The sequence below is a fragment of the Sciurus vulgaris genome, assembly GCF_902686455.1.
Source record: "Sciurus vulgaris genome assembly, contig: HiC_scaffold_150_arrow_ctg1, whole genome shotgun sequence".
NCBI lineage: Eukaryota > Metazoa > Chordata > Mammalia > Rodentia > Sciuridae > Sciurus > Sciurus vulgaris.
Genome location: NW_027632903.1, coordinates 73775 through 93913, shown reverse-complemented (window position 1 = coordinate 93913; position 20139 = coordinate 73775). Strand labels below are relative to the sequence as shown.

General features: G+C 47.4%; 1 long non-coding RNA gene and 1 pseudogene across 2 annotated transcripts in view; one reads left to right on the top strand and one right to left on the bottom strand.

Annotated features, from left to right (window-relative positions):
* The window catches only part of LOC306652229, a 50324-nt gene that overhangs the window by 9212 nt on the left and 20973 nt on the right, over positions 1 to 20139 (bottom strand). The gene's annotated exons all lie outside the window — the stretch shown is intronic.
* Positions 463 to 13737, top strand: LOC306652230 (olfactory receptor 2T2-like; annotated as a pseudogene). Its single transcript has 2 exons — positions 463 to 489; positions 12772 to 13737. The product of its transcript is annotated as an olfactory receptor 2T2-like (transcript).

Genomic DNA, 20139 nt, shown 5'->3' with positions numbered 1-20139 from the left:
CATCCATCTATACATCCACCCACCTATCCATCCTTCCATTCACCCATCCTCCCATCCATCTTTCCATCCATCCATCCATCATCCGTCGACCCACTCACCTGTCTGTCCGTCCATCCATCCATCCATCCACCATTCTCTAGAATACTTACTGATCCCAGCTACATTCCAGGTACTCTACTAGTACTAGGAGTGGGAAGGGACCTAGGTGTGACATGGATCTTGTTTAGGAAGATACTTTCAGCAGGTGAAGGAGAGGAGAGGAGCAAACATCCTGCATGCAGTTCCTTGTGGCTAAGGGAGGAGCGGGCACTGAGACTAGAAGGTTCTGGGTAGATGTCTTATAATGTGCCCAGAGAATTGTGGCCCTTATCCCTCAGGTCCATGGCTTATGTTCAGGTCCCTCGGTCTCATTTGTGAAATGGGCTCTTAACCTCAGACAAGGAGCCAGGGGCAGGAGCAGCCATGGGTATGCTGCTCATGGTCACTCTGGTGAGTCTGTGTGCGTGTGACTGGCATGTTTTGGCCTTGGCCACCACACTGCCTGGCCTTGGCTAGAAGCATGCCTGCATCCACTCTGGCCTGTGAAACCCCTGGGGACAGGAGCTGGGGTGCCTCTTTCCTTGTGGTGCCCATTGAGTCTCAGATGGAACCAGGCTTAGCACTCGCCATGAATCTGATGAAAGGTCTTCCACATTGAGACCCAGTAACCTGTTCCTTCAAGGGCTGGAGAGGATGTGTGGAGCTGAGTGGCCTTTGCAGGGCAGAGGCTGGCTTGTAGTAGGTGCTCCAGGGACACCTTCCTACCTGGTCCTACCTGTGAGAGAACCAGGCCGGGCAGCCCCTGTGATCTCCTGGGAAGCTGCTGGGTGCCAGGGAAGCCATTCTCTGTCCCACAGCCTTGGAGCTGCCTTGAAGCTGCTGCCCGGAAACCAGCCCCATCAGGCAGATGACAATGAGCCCTTTCGATGCTGAGAGGAACCTTCCAGCATGAGCCAACTCAGCCATGGCACCAGGGACACAGCAGATGGGGAAACTGCAGTTTCTTCCCAACACTGAGGCAACTCACTCACCTTTAATTTGAAGGAGTCCTGACCAAACTAGAGCCATGACATCATGGAGTGCAAACAGCCCTGTGGCATCCTCCACCTGTGAGCGGGTCGAGGCCACCCACACTGCCAGCTGACATAGCTCCAGCCCACACTTAGGGTTTGGGGCAGCCCTTTAGAACCTTCTTATATCAACCTTCCTGCTATTGTACCTGAGGTTTTTCTGAGCAGAATGCAGCAGCCTGTCCCGTGCATCTCAGCAGTCACTCAGTTAACCTATCCTGGGGACACTCAGCTGGACCCACCTGAACTGCTGCCAGGTGGTCACATGGGGGGCACCTGAGCCCAGTGAACTGTGTGACCCCATTCCCTCTGAGCATCTATGTCCTGGTCTGCAGAATGGGGACAGCAGCAGTTCATACTAGGAAGAACTTGTGCCTGGCTTGATAAACAGCTATACTGCTACTGTGGGACAAAACCGGTGACAACATAGCTGCTTATCTCAAGGAGTTAGGGGAAAACACAGAGTCTGCCCCGAGCTCCAGCACATAGTAGGTGCTCAAGAAACCTGGTGCTTGGGATCAACACATTCTCCATGCTTTCCCAAATCCTCCCCCAGTGAAGGTGTCCATGTTCCCCTAGTGTCAGACTCTGACCTGTCCCTGGTCCAGCTGGACTCCTCCCTCTAACTGCCACACACTCTTCATCACTTCTCTTTCTTGTGGAAGGTCTTCCATCCTGGCCAGAGGAAGCTCTCTGGAGCTCCCTGCAGCTAGAGTGCACCTCCATGAAGTACCTGCCTTCCCACTGATCATTGCCCGCCTCCGCCGTCTGACCATCCTTCTTCAGGAGAAGCACACCATTTTCTTTGGTTTGTTTTTTGATTTTATTTGTTCTTTTTAGCTGTACACAACAGTAGAGTCTATTTTGACATGTTCTACACACATGGAGTGTAACTTAGTCTATTAGGATCCCACTCTTGTAGTTGCATGTGATGTGGTTTCACTGGTCGTGTTTTCAAATACAAACATAGGCCAGTGATGCCAGTTCATTCCACTGCCTCTCCTAGTCCCATCCCCATCCCTTTCCTTCAGTCCAGTGAATGTCTGTTCTCCCTCTTTTTTGTGACCCAGAATCCGCATATCAGAGACAACAATCGGCCTTTGGTTTTGGAGGATTGGTTTCTTTCACTTAGCACGACAGTCTCCAGTTCCATCCACTCACCAGCAAATACCAGAATTTCATTCTTCTTTAAGGATGAGTAATATTCCACTTCTTTATCCACTCATCTGTTGAAGCACACCTAGGTTTCTTCCACAGCTTGGCTATTGTGAATTGAGCTGCTACACACACTGATGTATCCAAGCTCACTGGAGTAACCAACCTTCACCTTCCTCCTGTCAATCACAGAGCACTGCCCATGGTCCAACACCCTTAGCCAGTGACTCCTCTCCTCACCTGAGTACATTCCCTCCCCTAATTAAGGGCCTAAGCAAACCAAAGTCAGTACGGTTTGTTCCCAAATCTACTTATATCAGTGGTTGGCATAATTTGATCACTTAATTAAACTTTAGGGTGACCAATGACTTGTGAGTGTGTAAGAGAAATCTGTCATTCCCACAAAAAATAAACTGAATTCTTAAAAAGACACTATAACAATGAGTTGCTTCAAAATCAAACTACATATGTATATCCCAATGTCTATTTGTCTAACTTGATATACGCAAGAAACTGGAAGAAGTGAGCTGGAGACTGAGAAAATTCAGAATTCAGGTGTTTTTCAAACACTTTTTTAAACTGGAAGAGGTGAGCTGAAGATTGAGAAAATTCAGCATTCATGTGTTTTTAAATTCTTAGCTGATCATGGTGGCACACACCTGTCATCCCAGTGGCTCAGGAGGTTGAGGCAGGAGGATCACAAGTTGAATGAAGGCCAGCCTCAGTAACTTAGTGAGGCCTTAAGCAACTTAGCAACACCCTGCCTTGAAATAAAAAAATAAAAAGGTTAGGGATGTAGCTCTGTGGTTCAATCTCTATCACCACTTTCCCCCCCAAAATGCAACACTTTAAGTTCTTGCCCTGCTGAGAAGAAATCAAACCCAAGACACTGGGGATGAGCCAGGTGTGTTTTGACTGTGGGTTTCTTTGGGAAAAATGGGCCAGAAGTGACCTCCAGGCACCAAAGCCGAATTCAGATAGGAACCTAGCCTGGCCTCAGGAGCCTGGTGAACCACAGTACATTTCTGTGCCTTCGTTGCACACATATTATTATTTCATTTTGTGTGTCACCAAAATCCAGAGACAACAGGAAGCTGGGAAAGGCATTAGCATTGCCTGTCCTAGGTAGAATGGCTAATTGCTCAGTCCTTAAAGAGCACTATTTTCTGATCAATATGAAAAGAAAACCAACCTAACAGAAAAATAGGCAGAGGAACACTAATGTAGTTAATAGAAAAAAAAATAACCAATAGTCTGAATGGCGGAGAAGCAAGGCTCCCTGCTTCGTGTTTGAGAAAATAAATGCTAACCAATCCTCCGGGGAGATGCGGTTTTCACCTGTGGAACTGGAAGATTCAAAAGCTCCAAGGTGCTCCTGGGGGCAGAGGTCACAGCAAATTCCTGGTGAGGTGGGTGGCCATGGCTGTGGCAGCTGCCCCTGTCCCTACCACGTAACCCAGCCCTTACACCTTGAGGATCTAGGCCACAGACGATGTCCCACAGACAATGTCCCACACAGTTCAAATGTCCTACACAAGGGGTTTGCCATCAGCATTGACTGTCAGGGCAGATGCAAACCAAAGGGCCACCAATGGGCTCTGGAGGGAAAGCAGGTCCCTGCATGGGTGACTGGCTGGCCTTAACTAGGATGAGGCCTTCAGGGTGGACTTGACCCCACCTCTGAGATGCATTCTGAAGTGCAAAGTGGGCACACCTGGGGTCTCTGCTGGGCAAGCCCCTATGGAGAGTTGCTTGTTCCCATGTGCACAGGCCTGTCAGGGTGGATCACCACCAGGGGCTTTCCTGACCCTGGGGAAGGGAACTGTGACCAGGACACAGAAAAGGCACAGGGACAAGGGGCAAACCCTCTCCTTCCTCCTTCCTTCCTCCTTCCCCACCTTCCTTTCCTTTTCTGACCCCACCTCCCTCCTTATCTGAAACCAGCAAAATACCTCCCCTGCTCCTGCCCCAGCTTCTCTGGGTTCTCTCCAAAACAGTCCCTGGAGTTTCAGAAAGACAGATGCAGCATGAGGTCCACCCCACTATCCCGCCTGTCATGGAAGAGACCCCTGGCTCCTGGCCCTTCTGCCTGGAAGACCCTGTGAAAGCCCCCAGACCAGGCAGGGCTGGGGACAGGGGGCTGGATGCACTTAAAAATCACAGTGGCAGAATGGATCACCTTGACAGAAATGCAATGTTTTGTGACAGAGCCCAAATATGCATTTTATTCTTGAGGAACAGGCCCAAGGAACTGGTTGGAAATATTAAATTAAGCAGTGTAACTGCTGAGAATAATTGGGTTTTCTGCCCTGTGTCCTGCAATTTTTTGTGCTGTTGGAGGCAGTTGGGTGGTTCTGTGTGACCGAAGGATGGGAGAGGCTCCCAGGCAGCTCCTGGAGTCTGGAGGCCAGGTGTGACTTGACCCCTGTTAAGACGGGTCAGGTCCCTGGCACCGATCCTCTGAGTCTCAAGTTTCCCAGCTCAAAATGAGGGCAGACATTGTGTGCTTTGGTGCCTCCATGTCCCCATTTCATGGATGGGGAAACTGAGTCCTGTGAGATGTCTTAGCAAGTGAGTGGCAGATCCAAGGTTACAGAACAACACCTCAAGCGTCTCCCCACCTTCTCACCCTCCTCTGAAACCACAGAGCCCTGAGCCATTTCTGCTGGTGTCATGACCCAAAGGACACAAGTTCCAGGGCCAGAGAGAAACAAGAATAGATGAATGAGCACAGGTCTCTACTGCCAGGAGCCTCCATTTCCCAATAAAATGGAGTCCGCGTGCTCACATCTGAAGGAATGGCATGACTTAACTCAGGCACTCAACCACGGAGTCACCTCCCCATCCCTATTTTGTATTTATTTAGTGACAGGTTCTCACTGAGTTGCTTAGGTCTCGCTGTTGCTGAGGCTGGCCTTGAACTTGCAATCCTCCTGTCTCAGCCTCCCTAGCTGCTGGGAAGACAGGCATGCACCACCGCACCCAGCTTGCCATGAGATTTCAATAGAGCCACTGTGCACTGGGTTCCAGAAGGAGGCTGCTCAATTGAAGTCTGACTCAGCTGGTCCATGGCCAGACCTGCAGCTCTTCCAATTTTGTAGGGAACATGTGTTTCTCAGTTAATGAGCCATGGCTGAGCTAGGGCTCAGTATACAACAGGCACTCCATTCAAGCTCTCTGCCTTTGTTCTTCTGGTGCTTCTTCCAGGAGCCAACCCTGCCCACGTTTCTCAGCTAGAGAGAAGCAGGGGAGGGGACTCTTGGCCGGCACATCTGATCTGGCCCATGGAGGCGTAAACACCAAATTCAACCTCGAGTGCTCTGGGTCCCCACCCCATGGCGATGACCATGCCAGCAGTGGAGGGGGTGAGGCATGGCCAAAAACTCAGCAGGCTCACAGCTGCACGCCACCCCGCTCAGCAGGGAAAATAGTTCTGCATTTGCGTGTTTTCTGGCAGTTGGTCCAGAAGTCTATGCCAGTTAGTCTCAGCATACACTGGCCTCTCAGATGTCAGGGGAATTTCTTTTTAGAATCCATCCTCAAGAAAACATTCCTGGGCATTCAGACATCAGGCTGGAGAATAGGCACCTTCCTTCTGTCCCTGGACCACCTCTGAGATCTCCCACTCTCCATAACTGAGAATGTCATGGGAAAGCTGAGAGGGTGGTTTCTTTGCTGTGTGTCCTTAGGTCAGACATCATCCCTCTCTGAGTCTTAGTTTTATCTGTAAACTATGTGGCCATCTTTCACTGTGCAGTGTGAGGCTTGCTATGTAGCGTCTGGAGCTTCCAACAGATTTGATGGCAGCCCTGTCATTTACTAGCTCTTCACACTCTTGGACTGCAGGGTCCATGGTGATGTCAACTTTGTGACCCATTGTGAGAATTCAGCAGAATAAAAAAAAAAAAACAAAACAAAACCTGGGTCATCTTTAGGTTGAGGCTGGGCACCAGGCAGGAGCTCAACAAATGCAATTATTTGCGAACATGAAAAAAAATTCATCTCTCAGGTCGATTATTGAACTTTAAGTATGATTGACATCTATCCCCAACTCCTGCTTCCGTGTTAGCAACTTTTACAAGGAGTTACTGAGGCTGGTGATGATGGTGGTGATGACGGCGATGACATTAATTTACCCAAAGTTACTGGCGAGTTCTGCGCCAGGGGAGTAAATCCATTACTTCTTGTTACCACATTTAATCCTCACTGCAGTGGTGACAGATTGATGATCACAAAGAACAGGATTGGTCAACCTTTTACCAGTGAGGGCACTGAGGCAGGAAAGCCTCACATGCTGGAGGTCACACCATGGAGCATTGGTCACCTAGGAAGCATGACGTGGCATCGGGAATGGCCACAGACATCCCGATGGCAAACACCAAGTGGTGACTTCCCACTCACAATCTGGGTGTCAGTGGAGTCTGACCTTGACTTGGCTCCAGATCTGCTCCACAGGTCTCCTGTCCCCTGAGGACCAGCAGGTTTCCTTGGGCTGACATCTCCTGGGACAATGCAGGTCACAAGGGGAGTCACAGAGTGGAGAGGTGGCAGAGGGCTGTTCCCCGATGAAGGGGTGGAGGTGTCACCCAAGGACAGGGGTGTCTAAAGCTGGGACAGTAATTCAGTACTCCATAGCAGGTAGGGTGGGTGGAGGGGTGAGGCAGCCAAGTCAACACGTGGCTGTCTTAACTGCCATGTCACAAGTCCCTCTAACTCTTCAGAGCTCTGAGAAAACATAAATGAAATGCTGACATCTAGCTGGACCAACGCAGGACTCATGTGAGGCCATTTGGCGCCCTTTAGAAGAGGAGGACAGATTATATTAGAAGAGTGTCTGCTTTGCTTTCCTTTCAGGAAGTCCAGGGAAGCAGCGCCATTTACCACCCCTCTGTCCATCCACCTACCCATCCACCTGTTCATCCATTCATCTACCTATCCATCCCATTCTTCCTCCCTCTCTCCCTTCCTTCCTTGCACCCAAACATCCAACCATTCACTCATTCATCCATTCATTTTTTTTCTTCCTTCCTTCCTTTGTTCCTTCCTTCCTTCCATTCATTCATCCTTCTGTACACTCACCTATCCATCCATCCAATCATCCATCCACCCATTCATTTATCTGTTCATCTGTTCATCCACCTATCCACCCACCTATTCCTTCCTTCCATCTATTTTTCTATCCATCCATCCATCCATCCATCCTCCCATCCACCCATCAACCCACCCATCCATCCATCCACCCATCAACCCACCCATCTATCTCTTCATCCATTCATCCACCCACCCATCCATCAACCTATCCATCCATCCATCCACCCACCCACCCATCCATCCATCCACCCATCAATCAACCTATTCATCCATCCATCCAACAAATGCCTGTTGAGCTCCTATTATGTGCCAGTCACTGTACTGCAGACCCACACATGACATTTGCCCTTTAGGTGTTCATATTTTATCAGAAACAGATTTTTTAAATAATCACCCAAGTAAGTACAAAATCCTGATGAAGACAACTGACCTGGAGAAGAGGCACAGGGTGTGGTGAGCATTTAAGTAGCAGGGCTGACCTAAGCGGAGTCAGGGATGGCATTTGTGGAAGGATCTGAAGGGTAGACAGGAGGAAGAGGATGAAGGGAGAAGCAAGAGCCTCCATAGCAGTGGGGACCCTTGAGGTGGAGGTGGGGAGAGGAGGGAGCTGCCAAGAGGTTGCACTGGGGAGAAAAGCCGTTCCTCCTTCCTGCCTGCCCCAGTGATGCCAGCTTCCCTTCACTCTTCCTAGGAAGGAGGAAGGAAGCTCTGCTCTCTTGGGCTGAGCTCTGCATCATAGATGGAGGCTGGTTCTGAGTTCCATTCAGTAGGTGGTGGGAGGCTTGCCTTAGAAGTTGCTGCGCAACACTGTGGCTCCATAGCCCTCTCTGTTCTGCTATGGAGGCCCCATAGCCAGCTGCTCCATCAGGGCAGAAGCCTGCTCTGCTTACTTGATCACTGTGGCCAATGCCAGGAGCCACTGGGAAGCTCAGGAGGGTCCCAATTCAGAGATGGTTCCTTTGGAGCCGGGGATGTGGGGGCAGAGTGCTCGCCTGGTGTGAGTGAGGACCTGGGTTTGTTAGCATCAGAGAAACAAAAACGACAGAGAGAGAGAGAGAGAGAGAGAGGGGGGGGGGGAGGGAGGGGGAGAGGGAGAAGAAGGGAGGGAAGGGAGAGAGGGAGGTGATCCAGCCTGCAGTCGAATGCTCACAGGCCACATCACACATGCTGTCTATGCACAAGCCTGGGCACAGGACCTGCTGTGTCACAGATTTATGCCCAGGCTGGCTAGCAAGGGCACAGCAGAAACCGGGCATCCAAGATGCTCACAGGAGGGGGCAGGCAGGTACCGTGAGGTCCCAGGCTGGAGGGGGACAGCCTCAGGGATGTCTGCACGAGGCTCTGTGGGAGCTTGGGAGAGGAGATGCCTGCTCTCCAGGGAGAAGAGCCTCTGAGGAGGCTCGTGAGCATTGGCAAGTCACTGGGAGAGGACATCATGGCAGTCACACAGGCACACGAGGCACAGTCCCTGGCAGGGTGGGAGGATACCCAGTCTGACCCCCAGCTGTGTCCCCCAGGTCCCTGCACACAGCCAAGCCTACCAAATAAACATGGCTTCTTGGAGCATCCTCATCCTTCCACAGAGACTTGGCTCTATATTCTTCAGAAACTAATGGAGAAAGAAGTGCAGGCTACACACACATCCTTGTTAAGACCCAAAGCCTGCTGTGTTCTCCCCTGGGCCCTAAATAGTCCTCAGTGCCTGACTTGAAACATTCTGCTGCATTCCTGGTGGCAGGAAGCAGGAAGAGACTTGCTGGTCAGGAGTTTGGTTTCCAGCCCTATTCCCACTGCTGGAGACAGTGTAAACTTGAGTGGACATTGGCCTCTCTGGATCCTACTTGACCCTTTATGTAGCCAATGAAGTTCTTCCCAAAGACCTCATCTACTCTTCCTTACCATCATCCAGCAAAAAGTCCCTATGGCTAGACCATCACATTCATTCATTCACAAATATTTAGTCACATTACACATGGGTTCTGAAGGCCTATGACCTGGATCCAAGGCCTGGGCCCACCACTCATAACTGTGTGACTTTGGCACGTTTTTACCCTCTCAGAGTTGTTAGGTGGACTAAGCAAAATGTCACAGTTGCCTGACTCATCATGCTCAGTATACACAGTACTGTTACTGTTTCCATTTTTATCTCATGACAGGCAGTGGCATGGGCCTGGGGGAGTCTCAGCACAATGATGCATGAGCAAGAGAGTGGTCTTTTAAGTACTAGAGGAGGACAGGGGACAGGATTAGTGGGCAATAATGTAGAGAACAGGTGCTTCTATCAGTCAGGGAATGAGGGAGTTGGGTCGGGTAGACACAGGTGGTGCATGGTGTCTTGTGGGAGGCTGGTGGAGGGACCCTGTGTGATGGAGAAGTGCAGATGAGCAGCACACACACAGTCTGAGAACTGAGGAGTTGGCCTCTTCTGACTGCCTGCCCTGGGCTTCCACTTACTCTTCCAGGGCTGGCCGCTGCTAGAGAAGCTCCCTCACCCCCAAAGCAGCTGCCCTTGTCTTTGTGCTCCCAGCACACTCCTTCATATCATGGAGAGTATGTCTATTTATATATCTGCATATTGTGCCCCCATCCCCTCTTCTGGGCCACAAGCTCCAGGGGAGCAGGACCCAGGTTAGTTTGCTCAGTGCTCTGCCCCCAGCATCCTGAACAGTGTGTGGCACAGTTTACACTAGACACATTTGCTGAGAGATGTCTGAGAACCAGACTCCCCCATCTTGAGCCTGGGCTCTACACACAAGATGCTCCGGCCATTAGGAGACATGTGGCCATGGAAAAGGGCACTGGCACATTGTTGATCCCCATTCTGGCAGCTTCTAACTTGAGCCTCCTCTCCCAGATTTCTGATCCTCACTCAACATGCTGCTCAGGGACCAAGGAAGAAGTTCCCAGAGCCACAGACGGAAAGTCAGGAGGTCAGCTGGGAGGCAGAGACCTTGATAAGCAAGGTCCCTGCTCCAGGCAGCAGCAGTAGGAACCATAGGGTGGTTGAAGCAGTGCCTGAGAGCAGAGTGGGCAGCCAGCTGGCCTGGGCATGAAATCGGGCTTTTCTTGCTAGTTGTGAGACTTGGGGTGAGTTACAATGCCATCTGAGATGCTGATCCTTGTCATAATTGGGGACAATACAGAGCCTGCCTCACAGGATCACAAGTGCCTGGAACAGTTCCCAGCAGGTAGTACCTGCTCAGTAAATATGCCCAGGCTTCTGTGATGCTTATGGGGAAGAGCAGAAAGGAGATGTTGAGCTCAGTCTGGGAGAGACAGGTGGTGCTCCAGACAGGGAGATGTCTCCAGGCGAAGCCCCACCTCTCACACTGAGAAGGGTTCACCCCAAAAGCTGGAGGGAAGTGTGGCTCAGAGCTGGAGAAGCAAGTGCCACACAGAGGGACGGACCAGCAGGGAGGTCTAACTTTCAGTGAATGAGGGGACTGAGGAAACCACTCAAGACATTGATTAAACATGAATAATACATCAGCGATCCAGTGATTTCTATAGACCCAACAGAAGGCTTTACCCAGTGGGGGCTATGGCTAGGGAAGAGGCACCAGAAGGGTGGGGAGAGTATTGGCAGCTGGTTAAGCAGGGTCTGCAGCTAAAATTGCAGCTGTGGTTTCCTCAGATGAAAAGTCAGTGTGAGGAAATGTCTGGTGATTGGTCTTGGCTAAGCTGACCTGGAGGAATTTTTGTTGAAGGCAGAGCAGGACCAGACATGATCTGGGGGGTAGATGGTAAGGAGCACAGGGGACACCCAGGGCAGTCAACACCCTGGGTAGGAGCTCTGACTATATGCTCAGTTGGAGTATTGCTGAAACTGGAAGATGTAGAGATGAGCACAGAAGGCCCTAAGTCAGGCCTGGTTGGAAAAAGCCAAGACAGCCTGAGTGGAGTTTGGTCCAGGACTCCTTGTCCAGTGAGAGGGAGGTGTGAGGGAAGGGAGCCGATTAGGACAGTGAGCCCTGGGGAGGCTGTGCAAATTAGCCAGGCACCACAAACCAAGGGCATCATGCACCAACCCTCCTCCCTAGTTGACAGCTGGGCCTGTGGTACAGTGAGCCTGTAGGAGACACATTAGGGTGTCTCCTGCAGTCAGCACAAGTGACAGGAGGGACAGATGATCTCAGGTAGCCCCATGATAGGCTCACAGTAACCAGCTCTCTGAGGACTTCTGCCGAAGACCACATCTGTCCAGCTGGCTGCACCCTGGACAGTGTCAGGGTTCCTGCTCTCTGAGACCCAGGCTGTGCTGGGCACAGTGAATTAAGCACAGGTGTGGGGCACATGAGGGGTTGTGTCCCTGGCAGTGGGTGCACCTCTTTCATGTGGGGATATTGCAGGACCCCAGCTTGGCTGGGCAAGAAGCCACGTGCCATGCAGGATCTTGGCACTAGCCCGAGTTCCAGTGCTGTGAGATACCTGTGAAGGTGTCAGAAGGCATGGGCCCAGGCACCTCCCCCTGGTGTCATGTTCTTTGTCCTCATCTTAAGTTGCTGTGAGTGGCACCAACTGTATTTGGGTTCTGTTACTTCTCCAGAACATCCCAGAAACTGTTATCTCAGACACACAGCTTCTCCTGCCTGGTGATCTGCAGAGACTGTGGACTTCCCTCACTCTCCTTCCTAGGAGGCTAACCAAATGGGTGCCAATCCTCTCACCAAACCCAGCCCTCTTGTCCCTCTGCAACCAAAGGTACAGACTACAGAACTCTAGAGTCCTGCCCACAGTCTGGTGGGGATGCCACCAGTACTGGGAGACAATATCCTAGGTGACATTCTAACCAACACTAAGAAAGGTCATTCTCTGCCTTGAACAGCAGAAAGGCCTGAAGCTCAGATCATGCAAATAAGAGGTTTGACTTTATTCTATTTTATATTTTTAGAAAGTCTGACATTGGTCAGGGAAATCAGAGAAAGCATGAGGCATTGAGAATGGAGATGAGAGGGGAGGAGAGAAAGCCTGATCAGGCTCTGAAGTAAGGGAAAAAACCCAAGCCTATGTACATTGAACAGAAGTGCCACTGTAGTGTGAGAGGTGGGTGCCAGGAACCCACATGAGCAGAACAACCTCGAGAAATAGTATGTTTGTAGTACAAGCCCTGATTCAGCTGCTCTTAGAAAGTTGTTCTTCAGGGCTGACTAAGGCTTGTAGGGTGATACTCCTTACAAAGTGTTCCTTACACATTCACACACACACACCACACAACACAGCACCTACAGTACACACATGGATGAACTCAAGAACATGTAGGCACACTCAGACACGCACAGCACACACACCACGATTCCACACTGCTTCTCGCCTGCTATTTGTGCTGAGTAATTATTGGACAACCAGTAAAACCAACAACTTTCTGTCTCACAGCCCAGGGGCTACCATGTGACCTGGACATGGGGCCCATTTCCAGAACTCCACTGACTTCCTCCTCCTGGACCTCATCACATGTCCAGCACTCCCTGGGCTTATCTTTGCAGTATGTTCTTCATCTTCATGGTGGTCATCATAGCCGACATGGTAATGGTTCTACTCATTCATGTGGACTCCCACCTCCACACACCTATGTACTTCTTGCTGAACCAGTTCTCCAACATGTACACTGTCTACATCTGTCACTGTTCCCAAGATGCTCCAAGACCTGCTGTTCAAGGAAAGACCATTTACTTTCTGGGATGTGCACTTCAGATCTTCCTCTACCTAACCCTGATTGGAGAGGAGTTCTTTTGGCTGGGCCTTATGACCTATGACTGGTATGTGGCTGAGCACAGTCTTCTGTGGTACCGTCTCCTCAAAAACTGCAGGATTTGCTTGATCATGATTCTGGGCTCCTGGGTTGGGGGCTCCTTGAATGGATTCATATTGACACCTGTGACCTTGAGTTTCCCCTACTGTAGGTCCCAAGAGATCAACCAATTTTTCTATGAGATCTCAGCAGTGCTGAAGTTGTCCTGCATAAATATATCACTCTATGAGAATCTGATGTATGCTTTCTGCATGCTGATGCTGCTTATCCTCATTTCATTCACCTGTGTCTTACATGCACATCCTCATCACCATCTACTACATGAACTCTGTGGAGGGCAAAGTCTTCGCTACTTGCCCCTCCCACATCATGTTGGTGAGCAGGTTCTATGGAGCTGCCTTCTACACTAATATTCTGCCCCATTCCTACCATATGCCAGAGAAAGACAAGGTTGTATCTGCCTTCTACACTATCCTCAACCCCATGCTCAACCCCCTCATCTACAGCTTGAGGAATAAAGAGGTGGCCTCAGCTTTGAGGAAAGTTCTGGGGAGATACGCTTCCTCCCAGAGAATAAGAGAAGGGATGTGTTTAGGAAATACTAGGGGACCAAGGGCATCCCTGCTCGTGTGATCAGTGACACAGTGTGTTTCCAGAAGATATTATCTTGGTTCTGAAATATGCTTGGTGTCATTCTGGTAGTCTGAAGTTCTCAGTTGGCTAACCAGACTGTGCAAGCATCATGAAGAAGTCATAATAAAACTAGCAAGTGCATCAGCACTAGCCAACCTCTTGCACAGGTCAAACAGCAAATGTTTTCTAGCCAGTGTTCTCAGTCAGGTGGCACTCTAGCCCCAGGTGAGCACCTCTTTGGAGTGCCCTGCATAGATGCTTTTGCATGTCACATGGGGTCCTGGGCATTCAGGTCCTCATTGTTAACCAATTTGCATTGCTAATCATGCAAATTGCAAGTCTTTCCATGTCTTTGATGATTTAGTTTCAAACATTCAAAATGTTGAAATAGTTTCTGACACGAAGTGTCACAGTTTTATTTAGGAAGTTTTGTGAACATGGAGTTGTATTTTGGGTTCTGTGTTTTTATTCATATTTTGTGTCTTTATTTTCTTGCCTATGAAATTACATGGTAGATTCTTACCATACCTCTCTTTCCATAGTCTAATGTATAACTGAAAATTAATTATTGTTTGCTTGATTGATTGAAAATTGACTCTGTTTAAGTTTTTAATGTTGATACAAGTCTAAAATAACATCCATTACTCTAATAAAGTGGAAAAATATAAATGTGGAATGAGCAAATCAAGACCTTTGCCTAGCTAACATTTTTCCTTTGGGCACATTACATTGGTGAGCATATTCTATAGGGCTGCCTTCTATACTAACGTTCTCCCCTATTTCTACTATATGCCAGAGAAAGAAAAGGTTGTATCTGCCTTCAACACCACTTGATCTTTGTTCTTACTCTCTTTCATTGGTGTGCTGGTAGACATGCATTTCTTTTCCAATTTGTTGGGGTTACATGTGATTTTTTGACAGGTGGTCAACCTGAATACAACTTCATCTGAACAGAGGACAAGGATCCTTCCATGATCTACTTACTTCACTTTCTTCTGTGTAGGGGCCTCAAAATTGAGAAATAAAACACTGTGGGGTTTCACTCAGTGCTCCTTTCCTCTAGCACCACCACAAGGTTTAGAAAAAGATGATTTTCAGGTGATGTGCCATTGACAAAGATTAAGCAATGTTCACTCCAACCTTTGCTCTTTGAGTGCCAACTCTGAGGTGGAGGGAAACATCTCCTCTAGCATGCCCACACTGGTGACGAGCGTCCCCTGCAGCACTCCAACCACTAGCCTGGCTTTGTCTCACAAGTTTCTGAGAATTTTACTTTATCCTGATATTAAACAGGTAAGGAGAAGAAAGGAGATTGAAGGATGGCTGGAGGGGTGCATTTCTTGAGAGCAAGGCAGCCTGGGATTAGTTTTAGAAACATCCTCACAGTTGCCTCAGTTCATCTCCAGACTGTTGAACATTATGTCGCTCTGCCCTACTGACCATCCCTTCTCCTTCCTTCTGCCTGCAGCACCTCTGTTTTTTGTTTCCCCTCCACAAGGACCCTGCATACCACACTTCCCATTTCTCCTCCACTGGGACTCTGTCTCCTTCCCATTTCCATGGAACCCATACATTACCTGAGGCATGTTTTAATAACTGCTAGGATATTTGCTCTCATATTTCCAAGATTAATTTTCTTTCATGATTAACAAGGACATTTAACTTACACATTGATTGATAATTCAAAATGTTCAAAACACTTGAAATGCAACAAGTAATAGAAGAGCATTTGAAAAATCCCTTGAGAGATCACGGGCCTCACTGGCTAATCATGGAGGGAGGGGAACTCTGCCATGCCACTGAGAAATCTAGTCAGAAAAGTTGGTGGCAGTTACATGAAATGTCACTTTGTGATGGCTGATCAACATTGACAATTCCTATGCTCTACTTTAATAAGATCTCTAAAAATCTGGAAAACCCATCATACATGACACATGGTAGGTGTCCACTCCTCCGACACCAAGATGAGTCACAAACTAAAAGGGAACAAGAAGGGACTTTTTTGAAGGTCAGTTCACCAAATTCCCATATGAGAAAATTTGTGGTCACTAGATTTTCCTCTTTATGAAAGATAATGCATTAACTTGAAAATGACAATCATAAAAATCTAAAATTAATTTAATTAATTGCATACTTGCAACAGGGCATGTACCATTCCAGATGATTGCAAAAAGAAGAATAAAGATCTGTACCTATATTTTAAAACATATTCAATTGTATTCTGTGATCCTCACAAAGTTTATGCAGTATTTAAAAATTAATTAGCCACATGGGAGATGGAGAAGCTGGTGTTCAGACAAATTGTCACCTCACTTGAGCAACAGGCACGGGGACTCAGGTCAGGCCATCTTATGTCTAATATTCACTGTGTGCAAACCTTGATATTAACTGGCAGACAATTGCCAAAGGAGACAAGCAGGTTGTGCACAACACAGTTGCCAGCATGATAATCCTGAAAATGGCCTGGGACAAAGGTTCCCAAGTGTGATGTGCTCATAAAAGTCATGATTAATTTTTGCCAGATGCCAGGTGAACTGGTCTACTAAGTGTCTGAGGACCAATATGGAAAGTAAAAAGACCTCCTGTGAGGTCTTTTTTACAAATATGAGCCGTGTGGGCATGAAATTATCTGAACTCAGGCTTTGATATATTGTTTTATGTAAGTAAATATTTACATTTATGCAACATAAAATTATAACAGTGAAGAACACAAAGTAAGTATTCTATAGTCTAGTAAACACAAGGAAGTTTTCAGAAAAGGAGTGATAAGTTGACAACAATTATTCAGATGTTGAATTAGCATGGAGAGGAGAAAGCAGACCTCTGCCACCTAGGGTGTAGAGGGTGACAGCATGTGCCTGCCATATCTCTGAGGCTGGTGGAATGAAGTGGGGCTCTGCTAAAGGCCCTGACCACGGACATTGGTCCTGACTCCATATAGGAGTTCATACATACTGGGGCAGGGCCATAATAATGGCAGATATCTATGTTGCATCCACAGATTGACCTGAAACAACAGACTGTTTTCCATGAAAACAATGAGTGAAACAGTAGGCAGGTTTGTTAATTATTTCTTCTGTTGAGATTGTATTAAGGGCAGAACTTCATAAATCTGACAGACAAACAAGTTCATTGTCAAACACCCCTTGCCTGCTTCACTCAACATTATGAGGACTGCAGAAATGCTTCAGTTGTTTTTGACTGGCTGGGGCAAACCAGCTGAAAGAAGCAAGGTAAGAAATTCATAAACACCTCTGCATTAGGTCACAGACTTTCTTTTTTATTTGATGAGTCGTTTAGGCTCATTTTATTTTATTCAAATTTTACTTATCATGTAATGAAAAATAGGATCTTCACTTTGTTCTTTGATGCTTTCCAAGCATCTAGACATTTCCTGAGAGAAAATGTTGTCAGTAAATACCGGGGTAATGAATGAGTGGAAACCATTTCATTTAGAAGGTGTGGCACTCTAATATACAAATTTCAATTTAATAAATCTTTTTTTCACTTTTTCTAGTTATTTCCTGTTTGAAGGACTGCATGGAAACTGAAAGTCAATTAAATTAGATGAATTGTAAAAGCTCACATAGAATTGTATGTTGAGCTAAAATCAAAAGAACTTTAAATTCTTTCCCACATAACTAATTCTTAAGTGACTTCTAGGTAGTATTCAATACTGACTCAGATAAAGAAACACCACTGGTTTTGGGCAGATTTCTCACAGATGTTCCTTCCTATTGGAGCAGGCAGGTGGTAGGTACTGTAGGGGACATAGGCTCCAGTGTGGAGGCAGGAAGGGACTCTCTTTCCTAGGACTGAAAATTCAGGTGTGAGGCGAGGCTGGGGCTGCTGTGCTGGTTGGCGTTATCAGTATTGCTCTTTCCATGAGTGTCCAAGGTGTTTAGCTACAGTGAGCACTAGTGATGCAGGCTGTGCCTTTAGAAAGGTGCAAAGAGGAAGCTTCTTTGAACACAGTTAAGAACAAACCTGTGGCCTCAGATTCTGAACAGCCGATGAGGGCTCTGCAGACAACTGCTTTTCCTCCTCCCAGACAAGCTATGGGGATTCTCTTCAAAGGCAGAAAGGGTAGTTAATTCTGCTGAAGGCAGGGTTGATTCCAAGTAATGGTTCTAATTTGAAATTAATAAACTCCGAGTATTTCTAAAATTCAATTGTAACAGGTGCCATGAATGCATTGAATGCTTTCAGTCTGAAGATGGAGAGCTGGTGTTAGACTGCGTACATGAAGTACACACACAAGCCACCATCTTCTCTTAAAAGCACAATGAAACTGTCAAACCATGGAGATGGTGTAGTCCTCTCTCATCTCACGATGGCCACTTGGAGTTCCTTTATATGCTGAAACCTAAGTTACTCAGTATGTATTCAGATGGCAAATGCTCAGTTTCCTCTGCTTTCTTATTGGAAATAACACCAAGATGAGTATTTTAATAGAACAAGTTGCCACTCATCTGATTATCTTCATATTAAAATATCCTAGTGAAATTTATGCTTATTATCTTTCAGATTTTCATATTGAATCAGTGCCCATTTCTACCAGCAATTTTCAAGGGTCCTTCCTCAGTCCCCAATGTTGACACAGCCCAGCTCTCACTGGGGGCTCAAACTTGCCAGACTGGTGGAGCCCACTTGTGATACAATGTCTCCACCCCACACCTGGGTCTCTGCAACAGAGGCACAAGTGACCACTGCTTCCCATCTTCTTGCTAAGCAAGTTCCAGGTGCTCCTGGTCTGGGAAAGGATGGCCGTAGGTGTCAGCCCTGTGCCTGTGACCTGAGACCCAGAGGAGTGTGTGGGAGGAGGACTGCATGCCCCTCCACTACATAGCCTCACATGGGTGTGGCAAAGAGAAGAGGAGGTGGCACCAGGTAAGCAGTGTTCAACACGTGCCCAGGGAGAGAGCCCAGGACTGTGTCCTTGACTCTGCAAGAGGGACAAAGGAGACTACCTGGATGAAAAAGAAGGCCCATTACCTTCACTTCCCCAAGGTGTGATGCTTAGTATTAACTCTGGAGAGCACAGTCAGCTCTGGCAGTAAATCATGAGATTGAGGGTGTCCCTGTAAACACTGTCCTAGGTTCAGGGTCTGGAGGTTGCCTGTACCTCTCTGAGCACCACACTCTCAGGAAGCCCTATTGAAGAGAATGCTGTGGTGTGCTTCCAGGACCAGAAAGACACTGTGTGAGAAAACTGGGTTCAAGTTGCACAAGTCGTCGTTTCCCTTGAAGTGTTTTTCAAAATGTTGTTTAAGGAACAAAACCCAACTCCTTCATATTTGGGGACATTTAGACCTAGGAAAATACTGTAGGAAAAGCCAGTTGCATCAAAACATATGCTAACTTAGCTCACAGCTGTAGTTTTTTAAATCATTGACAGGATTTTTCTAATACTATTTTAATTTATTTCACAAAGTTTTAAATTAGACTTGCACTTCCATGCAATTTTTTTTTTTTCTAAATGTCTGTGTTGCTTTTTTTCTACAGTAGCCTTGGCCTTACGGGTTCTTGATTAGAGTAAACTCTTCCATCTCCTCCTGACACGATTTGCAGAAAATCTCCTTCAACTCCCAGGCACCATGAATCAATATGGATCTCACATGATGTAATGGTGAAGATGCTGGTGTAGGACTGGGAGCATGCCCAGAGGAAGGACAGGCACCCTGTTCACTTGGAGATAAGAAGCTGTCCTTGTGACAGATGCTCAACAGTCAGAATTATGAGCTAGGAGTTTCATGGCCTTTCTAAAGGGATGATGGCTGAGAACAGTGTGTGTGTGTGTGTGTGTGTGTGTGTGTGTGTGTGTGTGTGTGTGTGTTTCCTACCTTCATATGGAGATTTTCCAAAAGATAGAAGGAATTTTCAATTTCTTAACAAATTATCTTCCTTTTGCTACTTTATTACTTACTGACTATGTTTGAAGGACAAAGTTTTCCTGAGTGTGATTATAACTCCTTCCTTTGTATTCATTTACCTTTTACTAGGTGATTCAAACTTAACTGATGCATAGGATAAAAAGATATTTTGTCATTTGACAGTAGTTAAGAGTAGTAGCAGAGAGCAGGGAAGATGGAGGATGGGTCTCTGAGCCTTAACTCAGCACTGCAGCTTCACCTCTCTGAGCACAGGTTTGCCAACTGTGAGATGATGACGCTTAGAGTCATGACTTCATTGCTGGGCTAAGAGTGGCCTCATCCAAACCTTGGAGCATGCACAGCAACGTCTGATACACTGAGGACTGCATAGTTACAGGCCAACTTGTTATCAGCAACTTGTCTACATTTTATTTAAAAACTGAGAATATCATTGGTATATTGGTTTCCTAAAGCTATTGTGTTATCAAAAGGCCAGTTTAATATATTATAGTCCAGAAGATCACAATTC